Source organism: Camponotus floridanus, unplaced genomic scaffold (genome assembly GCF_003227725.1).
Source record: "Camponotus floridanus strain SB8 unplaced genomic scaffold, Cflo_v7.5 scaffold179, whole genome shotgun sequence".
NCBI lineage: Eukaryota > Metazoa > Arthropoda > Insecta > Hymenoptera > Formicidae > Camponotus > Camponotus floridanus.
The window spans coordinates 37,501-65,421 of record NW_020229302.1 but is presented as its reverse complement, the minus strand read 5'-3'; the positions used below and the strand labels follow the sequence as shown (position 1 = coordinate 65,421).

General features: G+C 29.7%; 2 pseudogenes; both read right to left on the bottom strand.

The window, feature by feature from the left end:
- Nucleotides 1–363: 363 nt before the first annotated feature.
- Nucleotides 364–21,627, bottom strand: LOC105250637 (annotated as a pseudogene).
- A 674-nt stretch (nucleotides 21,628–22,301) lies between these two features.
- LOC112637046 overlaps nucleotides 22,302–27,921 on the bottom strand; it is a 12,886-nt pseudogene continuing 7,266 nt past the window's right edge.

Sequence of the window (27,921 nt, the reverse complement as noted above, 5' to 3'; positions counted from 1 at the left end):
TTCAAAATTCAAATTCTTTACTTTCAAATTCTATTTATTTTTGAAAAATACAGCATCAATTATCATTTTCCAGTATTTCTTTGAATCATTGTACAATTTAAAATAAAAAATTAATGAAATCTATTATTAATTAGTAAAACTATACACTCTCGTTGTATCCTTATTTATTATAGCGTTTAAGTAAAAACAATATGCACAACGACCTATAACAATTTTTACAATATACATGTTACAACACTATCAAGAATATATAGTATCACATGTATAAACTTCATATACAAAGCTTCTGTTAGTATAATTCTACACTTTAGTACACAAAACGATATGCCACATTAGTGTCGAATACACATCTTTTTAATACATTCGGAAATTCGGAAATTCAATAATACAATTAATGTAATACAATTAATGTAACTTAATTATATTACACATCATGTCAAAGTCGCTTCTAAAAATTTATCATCTTCATAGCGCGAAATGCCATCTTCTCATCCTTTTCAGATTTTGTAATCTATAATAGAAACAATAAATCAAATGTATTAAAAAATTATTTTATTATTTTTTATTAATATTAATATATTTAAAAAATATTTTATTAATAGAAAAACATGTTAATATATTTATATATTAAAACACACAATGCATATTCCCAATAGTAAATAAACTACTAATATATTGCTACATTGATAATTCAGGAGAATTTTTGAACAGAAAGTAGACTGACATGAAATCATTGTTTTTAATCGGAAAAGATTCATTTAAAAATGATAAAATAAATTTAAAAAAAATAATAAAAAATAATTTAATAAATAATAAAAAATAATAAATAATAAAAACAATAAAAAATAATTTTAAAAAATAATAAAATACCTTGATCTGAAGTTCTTCAGACAGAACATCTTTGCTCGAAGTCTTCAAGTATTTTCTCATAAACGGCGCCAGGAGCATTGGATATAACTTTTCAACATTTTGGGAAGTAATGAGAATTACGATAAGCCCGACAATTATAGTCGTCAAGGCACCGGTCATGGTATATCAAAGATAATTGAGACGGTATAATGCCCATGGTTCCCTATTATATATTTTATTATAAAACGTTTATATTTTATTCTAAATCGCACGATTCTATCTTAATTCCTTATCTTAATAAGCTGCACAAAATTATTAGTTATCCATCTATACCAAATTGATATACAGTGTACTTCATTTATTTCTCACACCAAAAATAACTCTATCACTTCTGTAAAAAGTATCCAGTAATAACTGTATCACTCTCATGTGCAGATAAAGCAAATTAAACTGAATAGAGAAGTCCTTCACTGTTTTGCTATTTTCATAATTATTAATATATATAAAATATATTAAAGAAAACATATATAAAAAGGAATATAAAGGAATATATATTAAAAGAAATTAATTAATAAAGATCGATCAATTCATATAAATATTAGCATGCGGCGAAAAGAGACGGCCCATTGTTATGTAGTTATTAGGTGCATAACGAAGTGTTGAGAAAGACATTTTTCAAATGACAACAATTACGTATATAAATTATGCATCATGTTTGTTTCTCTCGTTTTAGCAACCACGTAACAGTCTCTTTTTGTTTCATTGTATTCATTCGTACGAATTAATCGATATTTTAAAATTAATTTCATATTAATTTTTTTTAAAGAGGTCCAATAGGCGTAGAGAGCTAAGTATCAATTAAAAATGTAGGTCAATAATCAGAAAGAAATATATATTAATAGTTCATAATACAAAAACAAAAAACAAAACTAATATAATATATATAAGAATAAAAGATGTGTGCGGACGTTTCGACTTGTCTTCAAGTCATCTTCAGCGCAATTTAATTAACGAAGATTAGAGCATTTAATAACACGGTTCGTAGAGATAAAACGGTGATAATTAAAAACGGAAAGAATATAAATTAAATTCAAAAATAAATAAGAAATAATAAAAAACATTTTCAAAAAGGAGAAACAGCTCCGATCGCAACGGTTGTACATATTCAGGCTTACAAAATTTAAAGGAGATGTATCTCCAAACGCCACGGTTGTACATGGTAAAGACGCAAACGGCTCCCAATTGTTTCCATAAGTGAAACAACTCTCGTTTAGGTTGATTGACCCAAAGTAGAGTATGCTTCATTTGAAAATCTGAATAACGTACATAAAAAAGATTAAAGTAAAAGACATCACAGAACCCAAGAGCAATGCAAGTTTTTGGTCATATAGTGATTAAAAACTGATTGGTTTAAATGACAACAGTATTAAATAAATAGATTAGGCGACAGAGAACATTATTAATCAACAGGAATATAAATAAATACCGAAAAGGAAAATAATTAGTCAAAGTATAAAACATTAATAGTCAATAAAATAAAATAAATCCCAAAATTCGCAGTCAATTAACAATCATAAATTAGAGTGAGTAATGAAATAAAAGTAATTTACCATAAAAAACATTTAAATAAGGATAGCTTACATTGCTATGAGGATCCAAGATGCACATGTATATACGTTAAAAGATCAGATGTACAAGAACGTTAATATCTTGAAAATTCTTTCTCTGTGAAACTATCACTTACAAGGACTAGAATATAAATGAACAAAGGAACGATTGGCCGTGTTGATTTCTGTGTATGACCGTCAGATATTCGGAAGTTTATTTATTATATCATTATAAATGTCAGGAAAACATTCTGTATCAGTTTGTAAATTTAAACCGTTATGCTGTCGCTTAATGTATAACATTTCGGAAATTAACCTCTTATTGTAAAAAGATACTTGACAAAGAATCTTTTTACAATAAGAGGTTAATTTCCGAAATGTTATACATTAAGCGACAGCATAACGGTTTAAATTTACAAACTGATACAGAATGTTTTCCTGACATTTATAATGATATAATAAATAAACTTCCGAATATCTGACGGTCATACACAGAAATCAACACGGCCAATCGTTCCTTTGTTCATTTATATTCTAGTCCTTGTAAGTGATAGTTTCACAGAGAAAGAATTTTCAAGATATTAACGTTCTTGTACATCTGATCTTTTAACGTATATACATGTGCATCTTGGATCCTCATAGCAATGTAAGCTATCCTTATTTAAATGTTTTTTATGGTAAATTACTTTTATTTCATTACTCACTCTAATTTATGATTGTTAATTGACTGCGAATTTTGGGATTTATTTTATTTTATTGACTATTAATGTTTTATACTTTGACTAATTATTTTCCTTTTCGGTATTTATTTATATTCCTGTTGATTAATAATGTTCTCTGTCGCCTAATCTATTTATTTAATACTGTTGTCATTTAAACTAATCAGTTTTTAATCACTATATGACCAAAAACTTGCATTGCTCTTGGGTTCTGTGATGTCTTTTACTTTAATCTTTTTTATGTACGTTATTCAGATTTTCAAATGAAGCATACTCTACTTTGGGTCAATCAACCTAAACGAGAGTTGTTTCACTTATGGAAACAATTGGGAGCCGTTTGCGTCTTTACCATGTACAACCGTGGCGTTTGGAGATACATCTCCTTTAAATTTTGTAAGCCTGAATATGTACAACCGTTGCGATCGGAGCTGTTTCTCCTTTTTGAAAATGTTTTTTATTATTTCTTATTTATTTTTGAATTTAATTTATATTCTTTCCGTTTTTAATTATCACCGTTTTATGTCTCTACGAACCGTGTTATTAAATGCTCTAATCTTCGTTAATTAAATTGCACTGAAGATGACTTGAAGACAAGTCGAAACGTCCGCACACACCTTTTATTCTTATATATATTATATTAGTTTTGTTTTTTGTTTTTGTATTATGAACTATTAATATATATTTCTTTCTGATTATTGACCTACATTTTTAATTGATACTTAGCTCTCTACGCCTATTGGACCTCTTTAAATTTTAATTTACAGAGAGCTTTACCTCTTCTTGTTATTAATTTTTTTTGTTGCAAAAATCGTAAAATGGTAGAGAACTTTTCTACTGATTATCAGTTTAACATGCTCTACACAAGAGAGCTGATACAGTTATTACCGGCCATTCTAAATATATGAAAAAATGATGAAGGAAGAAATTATGAATCAAAAGAAAAGACACGATTATCTTGAAAGCACAATATTTCAAAGTCATCGATATTTTTTGAAACCATATAGTATTAGGTAAATGATATTTTAATTGATTTAGATAAATGATATTTTAATTGATTTCAAAAGGAATTCAATCATGTAATTATAACATGACCTTCAAATAATCTCATGCTCCTAATTTACACTATAATAACATGGGATGAACAATAAATTTTAATTACACAGGTTTGAGAGAATTAGTTACAAAAAGCAGAGATAAATCTGATAGATTTTTTGACGCTAAAAATGAATCTGACCACAAAATTTTTCCAGCACGTCAGATTTTTGAATAATTTGTAGTTAAATGATTCAAAAATTGCTATTTGGACCAATTTCATGATTTTATTATAGGCGCGAGCTTAATTTTTTAAAATAATTTAACAATGGCATAATATAGTACTTTATCTTATATAATAGTACTTAGTCTTTATCTTTCAATTCTATTTCCAGACAATTTTTTTTTATTGAAATATAGAAGCTATAAGTTAATATGGAGTTATAAGATATGAAGTTAAGAAAATTTATGTTAAAAAAAATTTGCATAAGTATTAATATGACAAATCCGTCATTTGAAATTTCACTTCTGTCAAGTTCGATTTAGAGGCGTGCAAATCTGCTCTCACTCCCGCTTGTTCCCGACAGCGAGACTGGATTCTCGAGAGTGGGGGTAGATTTCGACCCCCACTCCATTTAATAGAGCATCGGGACTCGGGATTCGCTCGTTCCCGAGCCTCTATTCTCGATAACAGCGCTCTCGATAATCCTCTAGTTCAATTCTCAAAAATGTTTTATAAAAATATATCTAATACAGTTACACTTTTTGATGAATTTTTCTAAATTTTATATTTTTTTATTGTAGTTCTGCCTACATTGGATATACCATTTTTAATTTCAAAAAATGATATACGGTGTGCAAAAATTTATGCTTCTATCCAAATTTTGATTCGTGATGAGAGGGATAGCACGGTTGACTTGGAATGACTTATTGCACTCCTGTATAGTCCTATAACTTGTATATCTCACAAGTAAACCTACGGAAATGCCTACTCACCGATTTTAATGAAACTTTGCACATTTGTACAACTATGAAAAATATTTGATACATATTTTTTTTATATTTCATATTTACCTGTCAGTGAAAAAAATCGTTCGGAATCAATAGAAAATAGATTTGAAAGATAAAAACAAGTACTATATGATGCAATTGGCAAAAATATTTCAAAAAATTCCCTTGTAATAAATTCACAAAATTGGTCGAAAATTATTATACTATTTAACCACAAATTACTCAAAAACCTGACTTGCTAGAGAAATTTTGTAAAATTCCAAATTCGTCTTCTGCGACAAAAATCAATCAAATACCTACTCTGCTTTTTGTAATAATTAAGAAATAAAGATTCTTGTAAGAAAACCTAAAATTTCGCTTATTATTATACATACACATGGATTTCTTTGAAAATTAGTTAAAACATCGCTACCTAAAATCATGATTCCATTTAAAAAAAATATCGGTCTTGAAATAACATTTAAATCTTATAACATTTAAATGATCTTAATACGATTTTTTAATTTTGTTATAGTGTTTGCCTTTTTAATTCATACAACTTCTTCTTTCATTATTTTTTCGTATATGTAAAAGTAAATTATTTGAGATGTAAAAATTCAATAAAACATCCTGTATGATCAAATTTAACGACAGTCTCTCAAACTTACTCTCCATTCGCGTCATCCAGAATCGAATCCGGTGATACAGATAGTAGTAAATTTTCCATTTGCGGAAATGAGTAGTTACACCCCTTTGTACTGACGGGTTTTACATCTGCAAAGAAATATGTGATTGTATTTTGAAAGGAAATAACATAATATATAACATGGTATATATAAAAGTATTTTTTCGGGATATTTTTATAATGACGATTTTAGCACTAACTTAATTTGTCCACTGGCGATGACCGCTTCAGCGGAAAGAATCAGCCAACCCATGAAGCTCAGACCTGCCAGTCCTCCGATCAGAGCACCCTAACAAATTGAAAACACGGAAGGATTTTTTAATTTTATTCTTATGGATACAGATTCGGAAAATATAATTTCCATTATTATGTTAAGTCAAAGTATTATAAAATTATTTTTAGAACACATGCCTTGCCGTTAATCCACGGTAACAATATTCCCATGATAAAAATGCCGAGAGACGGTCCACTAGTGATAGAGCTTAGGCTCATGGTTAACTATAAAAGAGTATGGAAGAGAAAAAATTCGATTTACATTACTTAACAGATTGTCTCCGACTTGTTTACCTGGAACACATGAAGACTCGCTTGCTCGATAACAAAAAGCAACAGAGATCGTGCCCAAAACAACGACTGTAAGCTTCATGAAATAATCGGCGGTTTTACGTGTAAACGGTGTTTTAATGAAGGGTTTGATGAAATCTTCCAGTTCCTACTATTGCCGACATGGAGTTTAAACCGGTTGACAGCGAGCTAAATAGAACCCCAAAATAATATAAATATATATATATATATATATATATATATATATAATAATTATCATAATTACCATATATACCATAATGCATAATTACCATATATATATATATATATATATATATATATATATATATATATATATATACAGGATGTCAATTAAGTCCCGGGACGGCTGAATATTTTCTCATGTAAGGTATTTTTGAAAAAGGTCAAGGTTATTTCTGAAGTAATTTTCAACGAGGAATTCAACGGTGACCTTCAATTTGACCTTGAGCTTGACCTTCAAGGTTATTTGAAGGTCAAAGTGTTTTTTTTAAATAGGAACCCCCATTTTTGATTGTATATTCTTATAGCTGACCTCGAGAGCTTTCCAAAACACTATAATAAAATATTTTTCCCTCAAGCATTTATCGAGTTATGATGCTTCAAATCATTTCTTAATTTTACATAAACCGTAAAATATCTTGTAAAATATTCACTTTTCGATTATTTTACCTTAATACTTTTATGTACAAAATAATGAGAGGAATCAATTGGCGTAAAGAAAACATATAGTTGTTTTTAAGAAAAAATATGTAATTTGCAATTAACAATTCCATATTTTTTCTTAAAAACAACTGTATGTTTTCTTTAAACCAATTGATTCCTCTCATTATTTTGTACATAAAAGTATTAAGGTAAAATAATCGAAAAGTGAATATTTTACAAGATATTTTACGGTTTATGTAAAATTAAGAAATAATTTGAAGCATCATAACTCGATAAATGCTTGAGGGAAAAATATTTTATTATAGTGTTTTGGAAAGCTCTCGAGGTCAGCTATAAGAATATACAATCAAAAATAGGGGTTCCTATTTAAAAAAAACACTTTGACCTTCAAATAACCTTGAAGGTCAAGCTCAAGGTCAAATTGAAGGTCACCGTTGAATTCCTCGTTGAAAATTACTTCAGAAATGACCTTGACCTTTTTCAAAAATACCTTACATGAGAAAATATTCAGCCGTCCCGGGACTTAATTGACACCCTGTATATATATATATATATATATATATATATATATATGCATAAAAAGGAACTATCTTCGCACAAATGTGTTATTGACGTATGTTGTGAAGATGTTATCCCTGATTAACATTCTGAAAGTTTTACCCCACGGTCATTCTTTATTCAAAAGTTATTAACAAATAAATGCGAGAAATATTGACATAAAGATTCTACTTTATTTGTTCACCGATTTGCTTTATTTTTAAATATGTTATGGGAGAGATTTTCCCGAGCAATTTCGTATATATATATATATATATATATATATATATATATATATAATGTTACGCCTGCGGCGAGGACTTCGATTAATATCGAAGACGAGCGCGAAGAGAACGGCCGCTCGCGAGACGCGCGGAATGAATGAACACTTTTGTAAGGAACTAGGTACTTTAATGCTCAACACCACAACACAGAACACTACAACGTAACCACAGAACGCTTTAACACAATATTAGCAATACGGAACGGCTCGATACAAATACACGTTCGCGCAGCTTGACAGCTGGAACCGAACTCAAATGACAGACGCTGCTGTTAACAACCTCTTGACAACGCGCTTCTTCTCGTTAATCGGCGCCGTCCCGATGAACACGGACATCAGGGCCGTAACAATATATATATATATATATAAGGATCGGACTCAAATAATTTTGAAGATATAGGCTGAAAAAGGATAAAAATAATAAATATAAAAATAAGGTAAACCTTTGGAAAACCTACTTATATGAAATAATGGGTAAGAATACCCAATTTCTACGTATTTTTATCTCCTGAGCACGAATATGAAATTTAAAAATAACGGTCGAATTCACAAATCGAAGAAAAATGCAAAAAAAGGTAAATAAAAAAAGGTAAACAATTTAAATTTATATAGAATTTAATACAATTTAATACAATTAAAAAATATCACAAATGTATGTGTATACACACACGCACACACACGTGGGAGGTGCAAGGGAGGCCTTCGACCCCCCCTCCTGCAACCACCCCGCCGGTAGAGGACGCATTGCGAAGAGTTCAATCACAATGGATATATTGTAAAACGAAGTCCACCTTGTCTACCGACGAGGTGGTTGCGGGAGAGGGGCCGAAATGTACACATGCATTTGTGATATTTTTTAATTGTATTAAATTCTAAGTAAATTTAAATTACATTAAATGTATTTAAAATTATTATTTTTTCATATAACAACTAAAATAGTAGGTTTATGAAAAAAATGCATATAATCTTTTTTGTAGAATTTTTCAGCGGCTTTATTTTTTGCTTAAAATTTTTTCTCAAATCAATATTTTCAGAGATAAAAAGCATTAAAATAAACTAAAAAAGCATTGTGAAATTCTTTTGCTAATAACTTTTTAATAAACAACGACCGCAGGCTAAAACCTTTAGAATATTAATTAGAGATATGACCTTGACAACATATGTCAATGACACATTTGTGCGAAGGTGAGCCCTTTTTATGCATAATTACCTTTTTTCATATCTTCCAGTATAATTATACGTCTTCTCTAATACACATATTCTAAAATAATATAAATCCCCTAAAAAAAAAACCTTATGAAGGTAAAAAAGTACGCCAAGTACATAAAAAGATCAAAAATCTAAGAGTGATAAAAATAAAATATTTAAAAACTGATATGATATCCCATATTTGTTTTAAACTATACGATTTAAATACGGGGCACGTTAAGTTTTTATATCTTACTTCGACCTGAAGGTCATTTATGCGATTTAGAATTTGTATAAAACTTTTTTAAATTATATACATCACATAAAAAATACTTTAGGAATTAAAGTAATCTTAACTCATTTAGTATCGATTACGAATTAATATCACATAATTTATTGTACTTGGCTAATAGTATTGATCTCATCGGTTTTTAAATATTTTATTTTTACTATTTTATTTCACTATTTTAGATTTTTTAATTCTTTTTTTTTCGATACTTGGCGTATTTTTTTACCTTCATCAAATAATAGACAAATAATTATTTGTTTTTATTATAAATTCTTCTTTTCTTAATAATATTTCAAAAAAACTCATAAATTATAACATTTTATATTTCAAAATAATAGAATAACAAAATGTAATGATTTTCGAAAATACAAAAAGTATTCGTATACTATGATATCAATGACAACAACTGATCTTAGGTAGGGAAACATAGTTTGTATGTTTGTTTACATTGTTTTGATTGACCTCCCTCTTATGTATTGACGTAAAATTTCATAGTTTCATTCAGTCATTCTTTTCTGTTTTGTAAAAATGGGTCGAAAAAGAAGCAAGGAAGAAAGAAAAATTATTATTAGGCTGCACAATCAATGTAAAAGTCTCGCACAAATTTCGAAGATTGTTGGTCGAGCCCGCTCAACAATTCAATTTATTATTGATCGATTTTGTACACAGAAAACCGTAAAAAATGCGTCCAGAAGTGATCGACCACCCATTCTTTCAAAGACCGATGAAAGATTTATCGTGCGTCTTATCAAAAAAAATCCCAAAATTTCGGCTCCGACGATTGTGACTACAATAGAAAAACGAGGTGTACATGTTTCAATCAGTACTGTTCGGAATATGTTGCGCAAGAACGATTATCACGTCGAGTAATAAAAAAGAAATTTTGGGTCAACAAGATTAATCGGAAAAAATGAATTCGAAAAAATACGTCAATAAGGATAGTGATTTTTGGAATAAAGCCATATTATCAGATGAGAGTAAATTTAATATTTTTGATTCGAATGGAAGACGCACAGTATGGAGAAAAAAAATTGTGAATTAAATCCGAATAATTTGTTACTCACTGTGAAACACGACGGTGGTTCAGTGATGGTGTGGGGCTGTATGAGTACTAAAGGTATTGGAAAATTACATTTTATTGAAGGTACAATGAATCACAAAATGTATATTGACATTTTGAAAAATAATCTAGCCGTCAATGCGGAAAAACTTGAATTCGAAAATAAATTCATCTTTTAACAGGACAACGACCCGAAGCATACAGCCTATAATACCAAATATTGGCTATTATATAATGTACTCCAACAATTACATACTCCCCCACAATCACCGGACTTGAAACCCATTGAACATTTATGGAGTATGGAGTTCTTGAAAATGCAGTGAGAAAAAGACATCGAATCGTGCAGAATTTATTAAAATTTTATAACAAGAATGGGATGAAATTTCACTTGCCGTTACAAAAAATCTTGTTGATTCGATGCCAAGAAGACTGCAGGCAGTGATCGACTCTAAGGGATACCCGACAAAGTATTAATTTTGTTTCTATTATTCAACAATTAGAGTGTACGAATACTTTTTGTACTTTCGAAAATCGCTATATTTTGTTATTTTATTGTTTTGAAATATAAAATGTTATAATTTATGAATTTTTTTTTGAAATGTTATTAAGAAAAGAAGAATTTATAATATGAACAAATAATTATTTGTAACAATAAATTATTTATTGTTACACAGAAATAAATCATTTTTTGTGAAAATTCCGAGTGTACGAATACTTTTTACACTGTATATGCATTTTTAAAAATCTTTACTAAGGGTAAGTCGCGTACTTTTAAGGCTTCATTTTCTAGATATTAGAGTTCGCTCTCAAGAGGTGGTTTTTGAATATTGTTATAATACAATAAATTAATTAGTCTCCTTAGAAATCTTATGTAATAGCACAGTTTTTATATTTTTGTAATATCGTTTTCGAGATAGATTAGATTAGATTTTATCCCTAAGAGGCGTAAATTTTTTTGAAAATTGTTATGCGATAAATTAATCTCTCACACGTATACACACATATACATATATCACACGTATGCACACACATGTACATAAATGGTTTTGTCTCTTAAAGCATTTTTGCACACTAAATAATCATATATGCGTAATATGAACGCAGCTTGAGGGACAAAATCGCTTTGAATGTGTGCGTGCGGAGATATGTTCATGAGTCTGAACTTTATTATGAAGGAAAATGAAAAATGTCACAATTCTGACATGCGATTATCATTTCTCGGGATTGACTGCGCCGATTTTATTCAAAATGGTCACAATCGAAAACTTGTATTCACGTTATATTAGAAAAGTGCCGTTAGATCTTTAATTACGGCTTTAGTTTCTTAAATATTTCAATCAAAAGTTATTTATTTAAGAAATTTATTTGATGTCAATTTGACGTAAAATTCTGGATAAGCTACTTGGTAGTGCAACGTCGAAAACAGTGATTCTCAATGCTCGGATCCAATTTTTTATCAGTTTTTTATGTAGTTAGCGTCGCGACACTACCGCGTCGCTTGACGCTTCTTTTCTAATATGCCTGATTATTATTTCTACTACTATTTCTAATATGCCCCTAATATGTCTTTTCTGATGCCTTTTTTAACATCTTGTTTTAATATCTTCTAGTGTATTTATAAGCGTCTTCTTTAATATTTTTTTTTAAATATTTTTTAGTATAATTATATAGATTTTTTAAATTTTATTTTCATTAATTATAAATGTGAATACCTGAGTGTAGCGCTGAACATGCCGGCCACAAAAACACCGGGCAATCCTGGAAATTTTCCTAAAACCATTCATGACCAACAGTGGCAGCAGTTGATCCTTGGAGCGTGCCAACTGTATCATGCATTATATACGTTATATACGTTAATCGATGTTCAGTGTCCAGGATTTATAAATTTAAATAAATATTACCTTAGTCGTGAGTGGATCGCATTCATAATACCAAGCATAAATCAGTAGACCGGTGTATCCGCACATGCCAAACAGAATTAAAGATCCGACTATAAAACACCAGAGTGCTCTAAAACGCATAATTATCAAAAAAGAAGATATATGTATACATATATAAAAGAGCATAGAAATTAATTTATAACTTATTATATGTCATGTATATTTGTAATTATCGATTGCATACAAAACACACGTACATGAAATAAATTTATTTATTTATTTTAAAAACACGAAAATTTATATATAATAATTATACATTTATGCACTAGATCCGAACCTAATTTTTCATGGGACTGCCAGATTAATAGGAGATAATTAATAATAATTATGATTAATAAATTTAAATTGATTTATAATTACGTAAAGGTAATGTAAAGTTATTGTTATTCTTGTAAAAAAAACATATATTTTTTAATTTATAAAAAAGTAGAATATTACCTTCTAGCCGATTGTATAGTAGGGAGGGACAAGTATTGTTGCATCAGATTTTGATTGACCGCCGATTTGCAACCAATATGCGACACCGCCTATCGTGAGCGCCCAAATTGTATTTCTTGTCAAAGGACTCCAATCTGTTCTGTTAAGCGAAATAATTGTATATTCCAAAAATTTATAAATCAATAAAAAATTTATAAATCAATAAAAAATACAAATAAATTATATTAGATTTAATTATTAATAAATATATTGATTTACATAAAACATAAACAAGAAATATACAAAATAAAGCGCAAAATAAATAAAATAAAAAATTATATAAAATAAAATATATTATTATGGATATTGTATAAGTAATCTTAAAAATATCAACTTTTAGTATGAATGAAATCCGTCCACACTACCACCTTGAATCCGCCCTGAATAAAAAAATTCTTTTAGCAAAAGGATTAAATAGCTATTTTCCTAGTGCTATTAACAGAAGTCATTAGTTGGATTAATCTAATCTGATTATGAAATGTAATTAAATTGGATACATGCACATATATACATATATGACATACATATATGACATATACATATACATATAAGACCTCTAAACCGGACATCCTTTCAGCAGATTTTTTGATTTTAAAGAGGATTTTTTTCTTAGCGAAAATATGGAGAAAATAATTTCCGAACTATAAAAGTGATTGAAAAAAGGGATTTTTCCTGTAAACTGTACTTTAAAAGCATTCTTCATGTTAATTTTAGATAAAATTTGCTTTAATAAAATTTTGATTTGATGTTTAAAAAAATATATATAATTAGAAGCTTGCAAAAAAAAACAGTTTGACTAATTAATCAGAAAATCTGTTATCAAAAAAGATTTGGTGTGATTTTAAAATACTCTACATATATTCTTTTTACAACAAAAATAAATATATGTACAAGACAAACACAATTGTTTATTCTGTTTTAAATTGAATATTCGCGTCCGTATCTGAGTTTGTCTTGCATTTATATTCTTCTCTTAAATTTCGACTACTTACCACTGTTACGTCCAGGGGAATCCACGATTCTTTTCTTTCCCGTACTCGGTGCACACGTGCACGATTTCCAGAGCCGATAATAATAGCTAAATTAAAACAGGATTCTCAGTACATGCCCTAAAATAACAATCAGATATTAACGGGCAATAAAAGTAGCATCCGGCTAAATAAAGCGGGATTCAGTCAAACAAATTTGATATTTTCTTAAAACTCATAAAATCTCATAAAACTCATAAATCTCATAAAACTCATAAAAAAATAAAGGAAACTAATCATAAAACGCGAGTGATCGGATATCGGATGTTACGATTCTTTTCTTTCCCGTATCCGGTGCACACGTACACGATTTCTAGAGCCGATAATAATAGCTAGATTAAAGCGGGATGCTCAGTACATGTCCTAAAATAACAATCGGATGTTAACGGGCTATAAAGGTAGCATCCGGTTAAATAAAGCGGCATTCAGTCAAACAAATTCGATATTTTCTTAAAAACTCATAAATTCAAAAAATAAAGGAAACTAATCATAAAACGTGAGTGACCAAATATCGCAAGAGGGTAGTAACAGTCATCCCTTGTGCGATACTGAGAATCCTAAATCCCCCGTTTTGGAAGATGCTCTCCTATTCACGAACGAACGTAATAAAATCCTGATTTGCTACATTTGTTCTAAAATGCTCATAAGTAGGGGCAGAGAGGAGATCATGGAAATCTAACAAAGATTTCTATTCGTCAACCTCCCTTATTCCTCACGCTAGGAGAGGGTAATCCAAAACGATATATAAGCGCGAACTTCGAACAAAATTAGTTCAGTCAGAAAAATTCGTTCAGTCAGAAATTCATTCATTGACTCACGCGTTCATATACGCACTCAAAAGTTTCGAGACATATCAACCTTCATATCGAGTCAGTGCAAAAACCTACACCAAGGGGACCCAGCAGCTACCACCCTCTTCAACAACTATCAATTCAGCTAATATCTCGCCATCTTTAACGCCAAGGGGGTCCAGCGATAATTCGTATCGATTTGTCCACGGTTTTTCAAATAGTAAGTCTTTTCTTTTATCTTCAAAGTTTCTCCCACTCCCTCCGTCTCACATACACACACAATCACGCTTAATGTACCCACAAACATACAAACAATCACACTTAATATTGTGCTAGAGTAACAACTAATTAAAATGTTGATGTAAATTTTATCCTTTTATAATGTACAATAAATTTAATTAATTTTATTTCTTTTAAATCCAACGTAATCAATTCCCCCCCTCTTTACCCACGCTCCTGAATCGCACTTGGTCCCGTCCCGGGTAAAAAGGATTAAGTTCCTTTACCGAAAAGGGGACCGCCGAGCGGACATTTGGACCAGAAGTAGTGTAAAATCGACTCTTGCGGTCGTTGACCTATCTTTGGCTCACCCGCAGGCTCGCTCGACCCGAGACACTTGCCCTTAAGGCACCTGTTCTCGGGATACAAGTGTTACGCCCTTCCTTCGGCCCATCCTTCCTCGGGCCTGGACGTAACACCACACAGGTGTAGAATATGCAAACAACGCACACGAAAGGCGTGATTACGTGTACATTCACACTCGTAACTGAAAATAAAGTTGTCGGAAATGATTTTTCCCGCATAGTTTCTCATATTTTGCAAGTCAATTTAATTAATTTTTAATTCAATTAATTTTGATTTCTCATTAAACTTTTTTGAGAAAGATGTACCTTGATTGAAAACTAATGCGGGTATGTAGATGGCAATCGGGAGCCAAGTCATCTAAAAAAATATCATATATAATTGTGTCGTTCAAGATAGTGAATTTACGAAAAAAGAAATTTATGCGTGCAATTTTTTTTCTCGAGGGTTTACTTACTATACTGATGGCGAAGAGGAATGAGCCTACCAATCTGATTCTTTTGTCGAAACGTTTTTCAAGGTATTCGTATGTGCTAGTGAGCTTGAGATCATGTAAGACTGGTAGGAATACGATGGACATGACGAGACCGACGACGTTGAGTGGGCAACCGTTGAAAAGATAACTCGCACCATGTACATATACCTCCGTCGGGATACCCAGTAATGAGATACCTGTGTTGTTCGATAAATTTTAGAAAAACTTACCTCATAATACATTTCCCAACACTGAATAATTATTGTAATTTAAATTACATTCATTCAAATCGAATTTATCCCCAAAATTATATATACGTACAATAATAAATCATGATTAGATGGAAATTTTCCATCATGCATAAGCATATGCAACATTATATATATATATATATATATATATATATATATATATATATATATATATACAGTGACCGGCAAAAATAAAAAGCCACTTTCCTAGTTATACTGTTTTGCTTAATGAAAGAGTAAAAATATTAAAACGATGAGATTTTCATTGATGAAAGAAGAAGTATTTATTATTTATTTTAAAATTTTATGTTACAATTACATAAATTATTTTTTACTTTTCAGTTTTATTTATATTTCTTAAATATTGCTGTTTATTATATTGACAAAATAAAAAAGCCATTCAGATTTGTTCGATTTAATATATACAATATTTTGTTTGGTTGTCATGTCAACATGTTCGTGTTATTGCGCTCACTTCTCGTTGTTGTTAATCATTTTTGCAACATTGGCTTATCTCGATTATTACAAAAAATTCGCGGTCAAAAATGGGAGGAAGATCAATTTCCACACAAGTTCGAAACTTAATTGTGCGAGATATTCAAAAAGGTCTTTCCCAACGGAATATAGCCAAAAATTATGAAGTAAGTAGAGGAGCAGTAGAACAGATCAGAAGAAAATTTCAATCAACTGGATCGGTGGCAGATAGAATCGGAAGAGGTCGAAAACGAGCAACATCCAAGCGGGAGGATATGAAAATAATCCGTGAAGTTAAGAAAAATCCAAAGATTACTGTTAGAGAAATTCAGGAAAACATTTATCTTACTGTTTCTGACCGCATTGTACGTCGAAGACTCAATGAAGCAAATTTACACAGCCGGTTTGCACGTAAACAACCTTTCTTTAGCGTCACCAATAAGAAAAAACGTTTGCAATTTGCTCGGAAGTATGCAAATATGTCATTGGACTTCTGGAAAAATATTTTATGGACAGATGAAAGCAAATTCGAGTTATTTGGACAAAAGAAGCGGATTAGAGTCTGGAGAAAACACGGCGAAGAGCTTCAAGATCGTCATATTCAGAAAACTGTAAAGTATGGCGGAGGAAATATTTTAGTCTGGGGATGTTTCTCATGGGCAGGAGTGGGAAATCTTGTCAAAATTAACGGAATTATGACAGCAGATGTCTACATTGATATAATAAATGAAAATTTGGAGGAGTGTTTGTTGAAACTCGGACTAGAAGATAATTTTATTTTCCAACAAGATAATGACCCGAAACACACAGCAAAGAAAAGTCAAGCTTTTTTTCGTTCCTGCCGAATTAAACAACTTGAATGGCCTCCGCAATCTCCAGATTTGAACCCTATCGAAAATCTGTGGGCAATTTTGGATAATAGGATTAATAAAAGCGGAGTAACTAACAAGAATTCTTATTTTGAAGCATTACAACTAGCCTGGGAGAATTTGGATCCACAACATTTAAAAAATTTAATTGAAAGTATACCAAAAAGACTGCAAAAAGTAATTGAGGCTAAAGGAAATCATATTAATTATTAATTAAAATAATATTGTTGTTTTTTTAAATCGTAATACTATGTTACCTTAACTGGCTTTTTTATTTTGTCACTCTTAAATAAATGATTATATAGAAATAAATACAGTATTAAATAAAAAATGATTTCTTTTTAATTAAAAACATTAAATTACTTAATAAATTTTCAGTTTTAGTTATAAAAAACTTTATAATAAATTTTTTTTACCTTTTAGCATCAAATCAGTTTTATAGTTAAGGTGGCTTTTTATTTTTGCCGGTCACTGTATATATATATATATATATATATATATATATATATATATATATATACATATATACAGGGTGTCCTAGACCACCCATACACCCCTTTTCTTTCAAAAACTAAGCATTTTAGAGAAAAACGTTTTCGACAAAAATTGTATGGTTTTGAGAGGAACATAAGATGGTGTCATTGATTTGACCTTGGATAGCATCGTTAAGGTCAGGTCAAGGACACCTTTAATTTCTTAAATGGAACCACCTATTTTTTATTGCATATTCTTATAGCTTATGTCGAGAGCTTTCCAAAACACTATAATAAAGTTAGTTTTTATTAAGTACTTCCCAAATTATGAGGCTTGAAATTATTTCTTAATTTTACATAAACCATAAAATATCTTGTAAAATATTCATTTTTCGATTATCTTATCTTAAAACTTTTATGCACAAAATAATGAGAGGAATAAATTAGTGTAAAGAAAACACATAGTTATTTTTTTGCAATTAACAATTACAAATTACAAATTTGCAATTAACAATTACATATTTTTTCTTTGAAACAACTCTGTGTTTTCTTTACACCAATTGACAGCTCCAACTTCTGACTGAGTATCATGATTAAATGACAACATGACATATGTCAACCTCTAATGCACGAGTCAGAAGTTGGCTATATCGCAAGGCCGAAAATGAAATGGTGGACGTCGCCCGCGATATTTCAAGCCGGAAAATTTCATATAATATGTAAAATATTTACATTAAATTATACATCATTATATTTGTTTCAAACAGCGCTACAACTTTTATTATATCAAAATATCTACATTATTATAAAAAAATTATACATATCTCTCCGTTCTTTAATACAGATAAATTTTGTAATCAACTATACTCACAATAAAGTTCAATTAAAGCCATTTAATTTCATATATATTTGTTAGGGTCTATCTCTTTTAGTTTAAAAGATAAAAGGGGGTGGCCACTTCTAGGTAGGATACCCTGTATATAAATATAATTATATATATTATATATATATATATATATACAGGGTCTACCAAAAGTGTGGAAACCCCTAAATATCTCGGAAAATATACGTTTTACAGAAAAGTGTTTCCAACAAAAGTTGTAGGGTTTAAGAAGATCTATATACTGATTCTATCAGTTTGACCTTGGATGGCGTCGTCAAGGTCAGGTCAAGGTCACATTGACTTTTTTAAATGACACCCCCTACATTTGATTGCATATTCTTATAGCTTAATTCAAGAGCTTTCCAAAACACTATAATAATGTTCATTTTTATTAAGTACTTTGCGAGTTATGAGGGTTGAAATAATTTCTTAATTTTACATAAACCATAAAATATCTAGTAAACCATTCATTTTTCGATTATCTTACCTTCATACTTTTATGTACAAATTAATGAGAGGTATCAATTGGTGTAAAGAAAACATACAGTTGTTTTTAACAAAAAATATGGAATTGTTAATTGCAAATTCCATATTTTTTCTTAAAAACAACTGTATGTTTTCTTTACATCAATTGATTCCTCTCATTATTTTGTATATAAAAGTATTAAGGTAAGATAATCGAAAAATGAATATTTTACTAGATATTTTATGGTTTATGTAAAATTAAGAAATTATTTCAAGCCTCATAACTCGAAAAGTATTCAATGAAGAAATACTTTATTATAGTGTTTTGGAAAGATCTCGAGATGAGCTACAAGAATATATAAAAGTATGTCTCATTTAAAAAGTTGGAGGTGACCTTCACGTAACCTTCAGGTGATTCTTTAAGGTCAAACTAATGACACCAGCTGTCTCTCTTCAAACCATACAACTTTAGTCTGAAACATTTTTGTCTTAAACTTATGGATTTTGAGATATTTAAGTGTGTAAATTAAAAATGGCCTATTTTGTGTGTATATATATATATGTGTGTGTGTGTGTGTGTGTGTGTGTGTGTGTGTGTGTGTGTGTGTGTGTGTGTGTGTGTGTGTGTGTGTGTGTGTGTGTGTGTGTGTGTGTGTGTGTGTGTGTGTGTGTGTGTATGTATACAGGGTCTACCAAAAGTGTGGAAACCCCTAAATATCTCGGAAAATATACGTTTTACAGAAAAGTGTTTCCAACAAAAGTTGTAGGGTTTAAGAAGATCTATATACTGATTCTATCAGTTTGACCTTGGATGGCGTCGTCAAGGTCAGGTCAAGGTCACATTGACTTTTTTAAATGACACCCCCTACATTTGATTGCATATTCTTATAGCTTAATTCAAGAGCTTTCCAAAACACTATAATAATGTTCATTTTTATTAAGTACTTTGCGAGTTATGAGGGTTGAAATAATTTCTTAATTTTACATAAACCATAAAATATCTAGTAAACCATTCATTTTTCGATTATCTTACCTTCATACTTTTATGTACAAATTAATGAGAGGAATCAATTGGTGTAAAGAAAACACATAGTTGTTTCTAAGAAAAAATATGTAATTTGCAATTAACAATTCCATATTTTTTCTTAAAAACAACTGTATGTTTTCTTTACACCAATTGATTCCTTTCATTATTTTGTACATAAAAGTATGAAGGTAAGATAATCGAAAAATGAATGGTTTACTAGATATTTTATGGTTTATGTAAAATTAAGAAATTATTTCAACCCTCATAACTCGCAAAGTACTTAATAAAAATGAACATTATTATAGTGTTTTGGAAAGCTCTTGAATTAAGCTATAAGAATATGCAATCAAATGTAGGGGGTGTCATTTAAAAAAGTCAATGTGACCTTGACCTGACCTTGACGACGCCATCCAAGGTCAAACTGATAGAATCAGTATATAGATCTTCTTAAACCCTACAACTTTTGTTGGAAACACTTTTCTGTAAAACGTATATTTTCCGAGATATTTAGGGGTTTCCACACTTTTGGTAGACCCTGTATATATATATATATATAAGTATATATAAAAATGTAGCATTAAAACTGGGACTCTCACATAATTAGAAATCTATAAAGAGATGCACTATGAAATATTAGTATATTTTTCATGCTTGACAAATACAGATAAATTCGAAATAAAAATAAATCGCAGAAGTTATTAAATAAATAAATTGAAGAAATTAAACTGACAACATGCAAACATTTTTCAAATTAATTTTCTTATTTTTATATCAAGATATAAATGTTCATTACACACACGTTTTGATTTTTATATCTCTAGTGATTGCAAGAGAAAATAAAACTAATAGAATACAAAAATATAACTCTACCCGACATGAAACTAGCTGTTAGGCTGAGGCTGACCGGAAACATCTGCATATTCCTTTCACCGACCAGGTACTCGTCTTCACCTGAGGACTTCTTCACGAAGCCAAAGTAGATGCCGATGATGCCGCAGACAATTAGCATTATCGTGAACACGGTATAATCCAACGCACCAAAATTCTGCATCGACTCGCTGATTTCTTGTACAGTGAGCATTTCCGGCCGAGCCTAGATCATCCGACCGTACCCTCCAAAGTCATTTTGTTGCAAAACGGAATCTCGTCGTTCTTATAGAGTACTGCAGTGAAAAAACGTATATCGCTATCAAGAACAAAATCTTCTGATCGTTCTAATCTAAATACAACGCTTTCTATTATCGTCACGGAAATAATAGTGTGCGATCACGCAATGATTACCATGAAGAATACGAGGTAGATCGCGAAAAAATCTATGGGATGCGCAATTGCAATTTAATAATCTATACAATAGAATTCCTCGATGTTAATTGTTACTAAATTTTGTTAATACTTGAAAGTGTTTAAATTATTATTTATTTACTACCCAGGTAACACATATTCGTTTCAAAAACGTCACAAATGTTTCTTCGAAGCGTTTCATAACTGACTCTTGAAAATGTTTCTAGTTGATTAAAATGTCCACTTGAAAAACGTTAAGAAATACGTTTCTTTTCTGATAAAAAAACGTTTAAAAACTATTTAAAAAACGTTTAAAAAATAAATACGTCTTCTTTTTTACGTTAACCGTTTGTTGTACGTTCGTTATACGTTTAAAATACATTTTTTAAATGTTAAACGTTTGTTTTCTCGTTAAATTAATAAAACAATGCATTCATACACACTCTAAAAATGAATCAGTACATTATCAGTGAAAACAATAAATAGAGTCACTGATACAACAGTTATAAGTAATTATAGCACCGTAAATCAATAATATTTCACTAAAAGAATTAGTAATATTGACTGTTTTAATCAGTATATATTATCAGTACATATCTCCTCTGTTATTTATCATAAAAATGTAAGAATAACATTTTCTTTTAATTAAATTCAACACATGTATAAACTTTATACTTTTACTTTATACTTTATACTATTAACTTTTACAAAGCTTCTGTTAGTATAATTCTACACTTTAGTACACAAAACGATATGCCACATTAGTGTCGAATTACACACTATATTTTTAATACATTCAGGAATTCGGAAATTCAATAATACAATTAATGTAACTTAATTATATTACACATCATGTCAAAGTCGCTTCTAAAAATTTATCATATTCGTTGATAGCGCGAGATGCCATCTTCTCATCCTTTTCAGATTTTGTAATCTATAATAGAAATAATAAATCAAATATATTAAAAAATTATTTTATTATTTTTTATTAATATTAATATATTTAAAAAATATTTTATTAATAGAAAAACATTTTAATATATTTATATATTAAAACACACAATGCATATTCCCAATAGTAAATAAACTACCAATATGTTGCTAGTAATATATTGATAATTCAGCAGAATTTTTGAACAGAAAGTAGACTGACATGAAACCATGGTTGTTTTTAATAGGAAAAGATTCATGTAAAAATTGATAAAATGAATTAATTTAAAAAAATAATAAAATACCTTGATCTGAAGTTCTTCAGACAGAACATCTTTGATCGAAGTCTTCAAGTATTTTCTCATAAACGGCGCCAGGAGCATTGGATCTAACTTTTCAACATTTTGGGAAGTAATGAGAGTTACGATAAGCCCAACTATTATAGTCGTCAAGGCACCGGTCATGGTATACCAAAGATAACTGAGACGGTATAATGCACATGGTTCCCTATTATATATTTTATTATAAAACATTTATATTTTATTCTAAATCGCACGATTCTATCTTAATTCCTTATCTTAATAAGCTGCACAAAATTATTAGTTATCCATCTACACCAAATTGATATACAGTGTACTTCATTTAATTCTCACACCAAAAATAACTCTATTACTTCTATAAAAAGTATCCAGTAATAACTGTATCACTCTCATGTGCAGATATAAAGCAAATTAAACTGAATAGAGAAGTCCTGTGCTGTTTTGCTATTTTCATAATAATTAATAAAGAAATTAATTAATAAAGATCGATCAATTCATAGGAATATTTGCATGCGGCGAAAAGAGACGGCCCATTGTCTTGTGGTTGTTATTAGGTGCATAACGAAGTGTCGAGAGAGGCATTTCTCAAATGACAACAATTACGTATATAAATTATATGCATCATGTTTGTTCCTCTCGTTTTAGCAACCACGTAACATCGAACTGTCTCTTTTTGTTTCATTGTATTCATTCGTACGTATTAATCGATTTTTTCAAATTAATTTCATATTAATTTTTTTTGTTGCAAAAATCGTAAAATGGTAGAGGACTTTTGTACTGATTATTAATTTAAAATGCTCTACACAAGAGAGCTGATACAGTTATTACCGGTCACTTTAAATATGTGAAAAAATAATAAAAGAAGAAGTTATGAATCTAAAGAAAAGACACGATCATCTTGAAAGCACAATATTTCAAAGTTATCGATATTTTTCGAAACTATATAGTTTTAAAAGGTTATGAATAACTTGATGTCGCTATTCCAATAAATAAAGAGATCAAAAAAATATAATCGACCAAACTAGCCAGAATTAGATTTATTAGTATATTTAGGTACTAATAAATCAATTAGGTACTAATAAATCAATTTCTGGCTAGTTTGGTCGATTATATTTCTTTGATCCCTTTTTCTATATAGTTTTAAACAGATGATATTTTACTTGATTTCAAAAGGGATTCATGTATGTATAATAACAAGACCTTCAAATAATCTCATGCTCCAAATTTACACTATAATAACATGGGATGAATATATCTTAATTACACAGGTTTGAGAGAATTGATTGCAAAAAGTAGAGTAGATAAATCTGATAGATTTCTTGACGCTAAAAATGAATCTGACCACAAAATGTTTCCAGCACGTCAGGTTTTTGAATAATTTGTAGTTAAATGATTCAAAAATTGCTATTTGGACCAATTTCATAATTTTATTATAGGCCAGCTTTATTTTTTAAAATAATTTATCAATGGCTATATATAATATAGTACTTTATCTTATATAATAGTACTTAGTCTATATATTTTAATTCTATTTTCAGACAATTTTTTTTATTGAGATATAGATGCTATAAGTTAATATGGAGTTATAAGATATAAAGTTATATAAGAAAATTTATGTTGAAAGAAATTTGCATAAGTATCAATATGGCAAATCCGCCATTTTGAAATTTCACTTCTGTCAGGTTCGATTCTCGAAAAAAGTCCTATAAAAATATATCTAATACAGTTGTTACACTTTTTGATGAATTTTTCTAAATTTTACACTTTTTTATTGTGGTTCTGCATACATTGGATGCGCAATTTTTACCCATACAGCACAGAAGCTTGCATCAACATTGCTGGAAAGTTACAATATTGCTCACTGCAGTGTAATGTTACAGAAATAATGCATGCATTATTTTGTAATATTACTTTGGCAATGTTGCAGCAATTTTTAACATAGCGAAAATGTATAACATGTGTTTGTTTACTCGCCGCTACGCGGCAACACCCAATTTAACTAACTCGTATTCGAATTCATCTAAGATGGATATAAGGACTACAAAGGATTAATGTAGTAATTATATTTCTTGTCTTGTGTCAGTTTGATTTCTGGAGATGAACTGACTTGATTTATCTAATATTCTGAATTCTAATGAGGGATCTAGATTATTAAACAAATAATTTGTTTAATAATCTGGATCTTTCATTGGGTTTCAGGATATTAAAGAGATTTTTCTTAATTGAATAGGTAAATAGGAAATAATTCATTTATTGCACGTATTAAAATATTCTTGTGTCGAATCTATGTAAAATTATTCTATGTAATATTATTGAGATAAATATTTAAGAAACATCTAATAAAAACACTAATAGATGTTTTTTTAAAGGCATTTTTTCCTATCTTTCTTAAACATTTTTTTTATATTTTCAAAGTTTATTTATTAAATTTAAAACAATATCCGCATTTGTAGCAAAACGAGTTTTAATATTATAAATACGTTGCACCGTCATATTACTGCAATGTTGCATTGCAATATTTCTACAAGCGGACATTTTACCTGCAATATTGCGTTGCTGCAATATTGCGTTGCACCAACATCTGCAATCTTTCCGCAATCTTGCAAACAAATATTTCTGCAATGTTGCTGCAATATTTCTGTGCCGTATGAGTAATTTCGAAAAGTGACACACGGTGTACAAAAATTTATGCTCTACCCAAATTTTGATTCGTGATGAGACAGAATGATAGCACGGTTGACTTGGAATGGTTTATTACACTTCTATATTCTTATAACTTGTATCTGAAAAAAAATCGTTCGGCATCAATCGATAATAGATTTGAAAGATAAAAATCTAGATAGCCAAGCTTGATATAACATAATCAATCAACAAATGCATTGCATATATTATTATATACTTGCAGTATACTTGCTGACATCGGAATATAATGCGTTACGAATGCAGTTATATGTATTTCTAGATGCAATTAACGAAGCAAATAAAGTCTGCAATAATGGTATATTACATTGTCTATAGTCTATAACATGCAGCAATATGCTGATACGTTACAATCAATTTGCTGTTATTAGCACATGAATTCATGTGAGTTCAACGTAAGAGACATAATGTTGTCTTACCTTGTCTCTAGTTTGTTAAAATTAGTTGCTTCAACAATTATTGGCAACATGACAACAATCTCATTGCATTTGGCTATCTGGGGACTAGTACTATACAATGTCATTGGCAAAAATATATCAAAAAATTAAGTTCCCCATAATAAATTCATAAAATTGGTCGAAATAGCCATTATTGACTATTTAACCACAATTACTCAAAAACCTGACTTGCTAGAGAAATATTGTGAAATTCCAAATCCATCTTCTGCGTCAAAAAATCTATCAGATACCTACTCTGTTTTTTGTAATAATTAAAAAGTAACGGTTTTTGTATAAACCTAAAATTTCGCTTGTTATTATATATACACATAGTTGGATTTATTTGGAAATTAGTTAAAACATCACTATCTAAAATCAAAATCTCATTTAAAAAAAAATCGGTCTTGAAATAACATTTAAAATGATCGTAATACGATTTTTTAATTTCATTATCGTTTTTGCCTTTTCAATTCATAGAACTTCTTCATTCACCATTTTTTCGTATATGTAAAAGTAACGGAGTTATTTGAGGTGTAAGAAATCAATAAAACGTCCTGTATAATTAAATTTAACGACATTCTCTAAAACTTACTCTCCATTCGCGTCATCTAGAATCGAATCCGGCGGTACAAAGAGTAGTAAATTTTCCACTTGTGGAAACGAATAGGTGCACCCCTCCGTAGTGACGGGTTTTACATCGAATCTGAAAAAAAATATGTGATTGTATTTTTTGAAAGGAAACAACATGATATATAACATGGTATATATAAAAATATTTTTTCGTAACATTTTTATGACAATTTTAATACTAACTTAATTTGTCCACTGGCGATGGCCGCTTCAGCGGAAAAGATCAGCCAACCCATAAAGCTCAGACCCGTCAGTCCTCCGATCAGAGCACCCTAACACATTGAAAACACGGAAGGATTTTTTAATTTTATTCTTGTGGATACAGATTCGGAAAATATAATTTCCATTATTATGTTAAGTCAAAGTATTATAAAATTATTTTTAGAACACATGCCTTGCCGTTAATCCACGGTAACAATATTCCCATGATAAAAATGCCGATAGACGGTCCACTAGTGATAGAGCTTAGGCTCACGGATAACTATAAAAGAGTATATGAGACAAAAAATTCGGTTTACATTATTTAATAGATTACTTTCGACTTATTTACCTGCAACACATGAAGACCCGCTTGCTCGACAACAAAAACGAGGGCGACACAGATCGTGCCCAAAACAACGACCGTAAGCTTCATGAAGCGATCGGCGGTTTTGCGTGTAAACGGTGTTTTAATGAAGGGTTTGACGAAATCCTCCAGTACTACTGCCGACATGGAGTTTAAACCGGTTGACAACGAGCTAAATAGAAATCCAAAATAATAATAATAATATATATATATATATATATATATATATATATATATATATATACCTATATACAGGGTCTACCAAAAGTGTGGAAACCCCTAAATATCTCGGAAAATATACGTTTTACAGAAAAGTGTTTCCAACAAAAGTTGTAGGGTTTAAGAAGATCTATATACTGATTCTATCAGTTTGACCTTGGATGGCGTCGTCAAGGTCAGGTCAAGGTCACATTGACTTTTTTAAATGACACCCCCTACATTTGATTGCATATTCTTATAGCTTAATTCAAGAGCTTTCCAAAACACTATAATAATGTTCATTTTTATTAAGTACTTTGCGAGTTATGAGGGTTGAAATAATTTCTTAATTTTACATAAACCATAAAATATCTAGTAAACCATTCATTTTTCGATTATCTTACCTTCATACTTTTATGTACAAAATAATGAAAGGAATCAATTGGTGTAAAGAAAACATACAGTTGTTTTTAAGAAAAAATATGGAATTGTTAATTGCAAATTACATATTTTTTCTTAGAAACAACTATGTGTTTTCTTTACACCAATTGATTCCTCTCATTAATTTGTACATAAAAGTATGAAGGTAAGATAATCGAAAAATGAATGGTTTACTAGATATTTTATGGTTTATG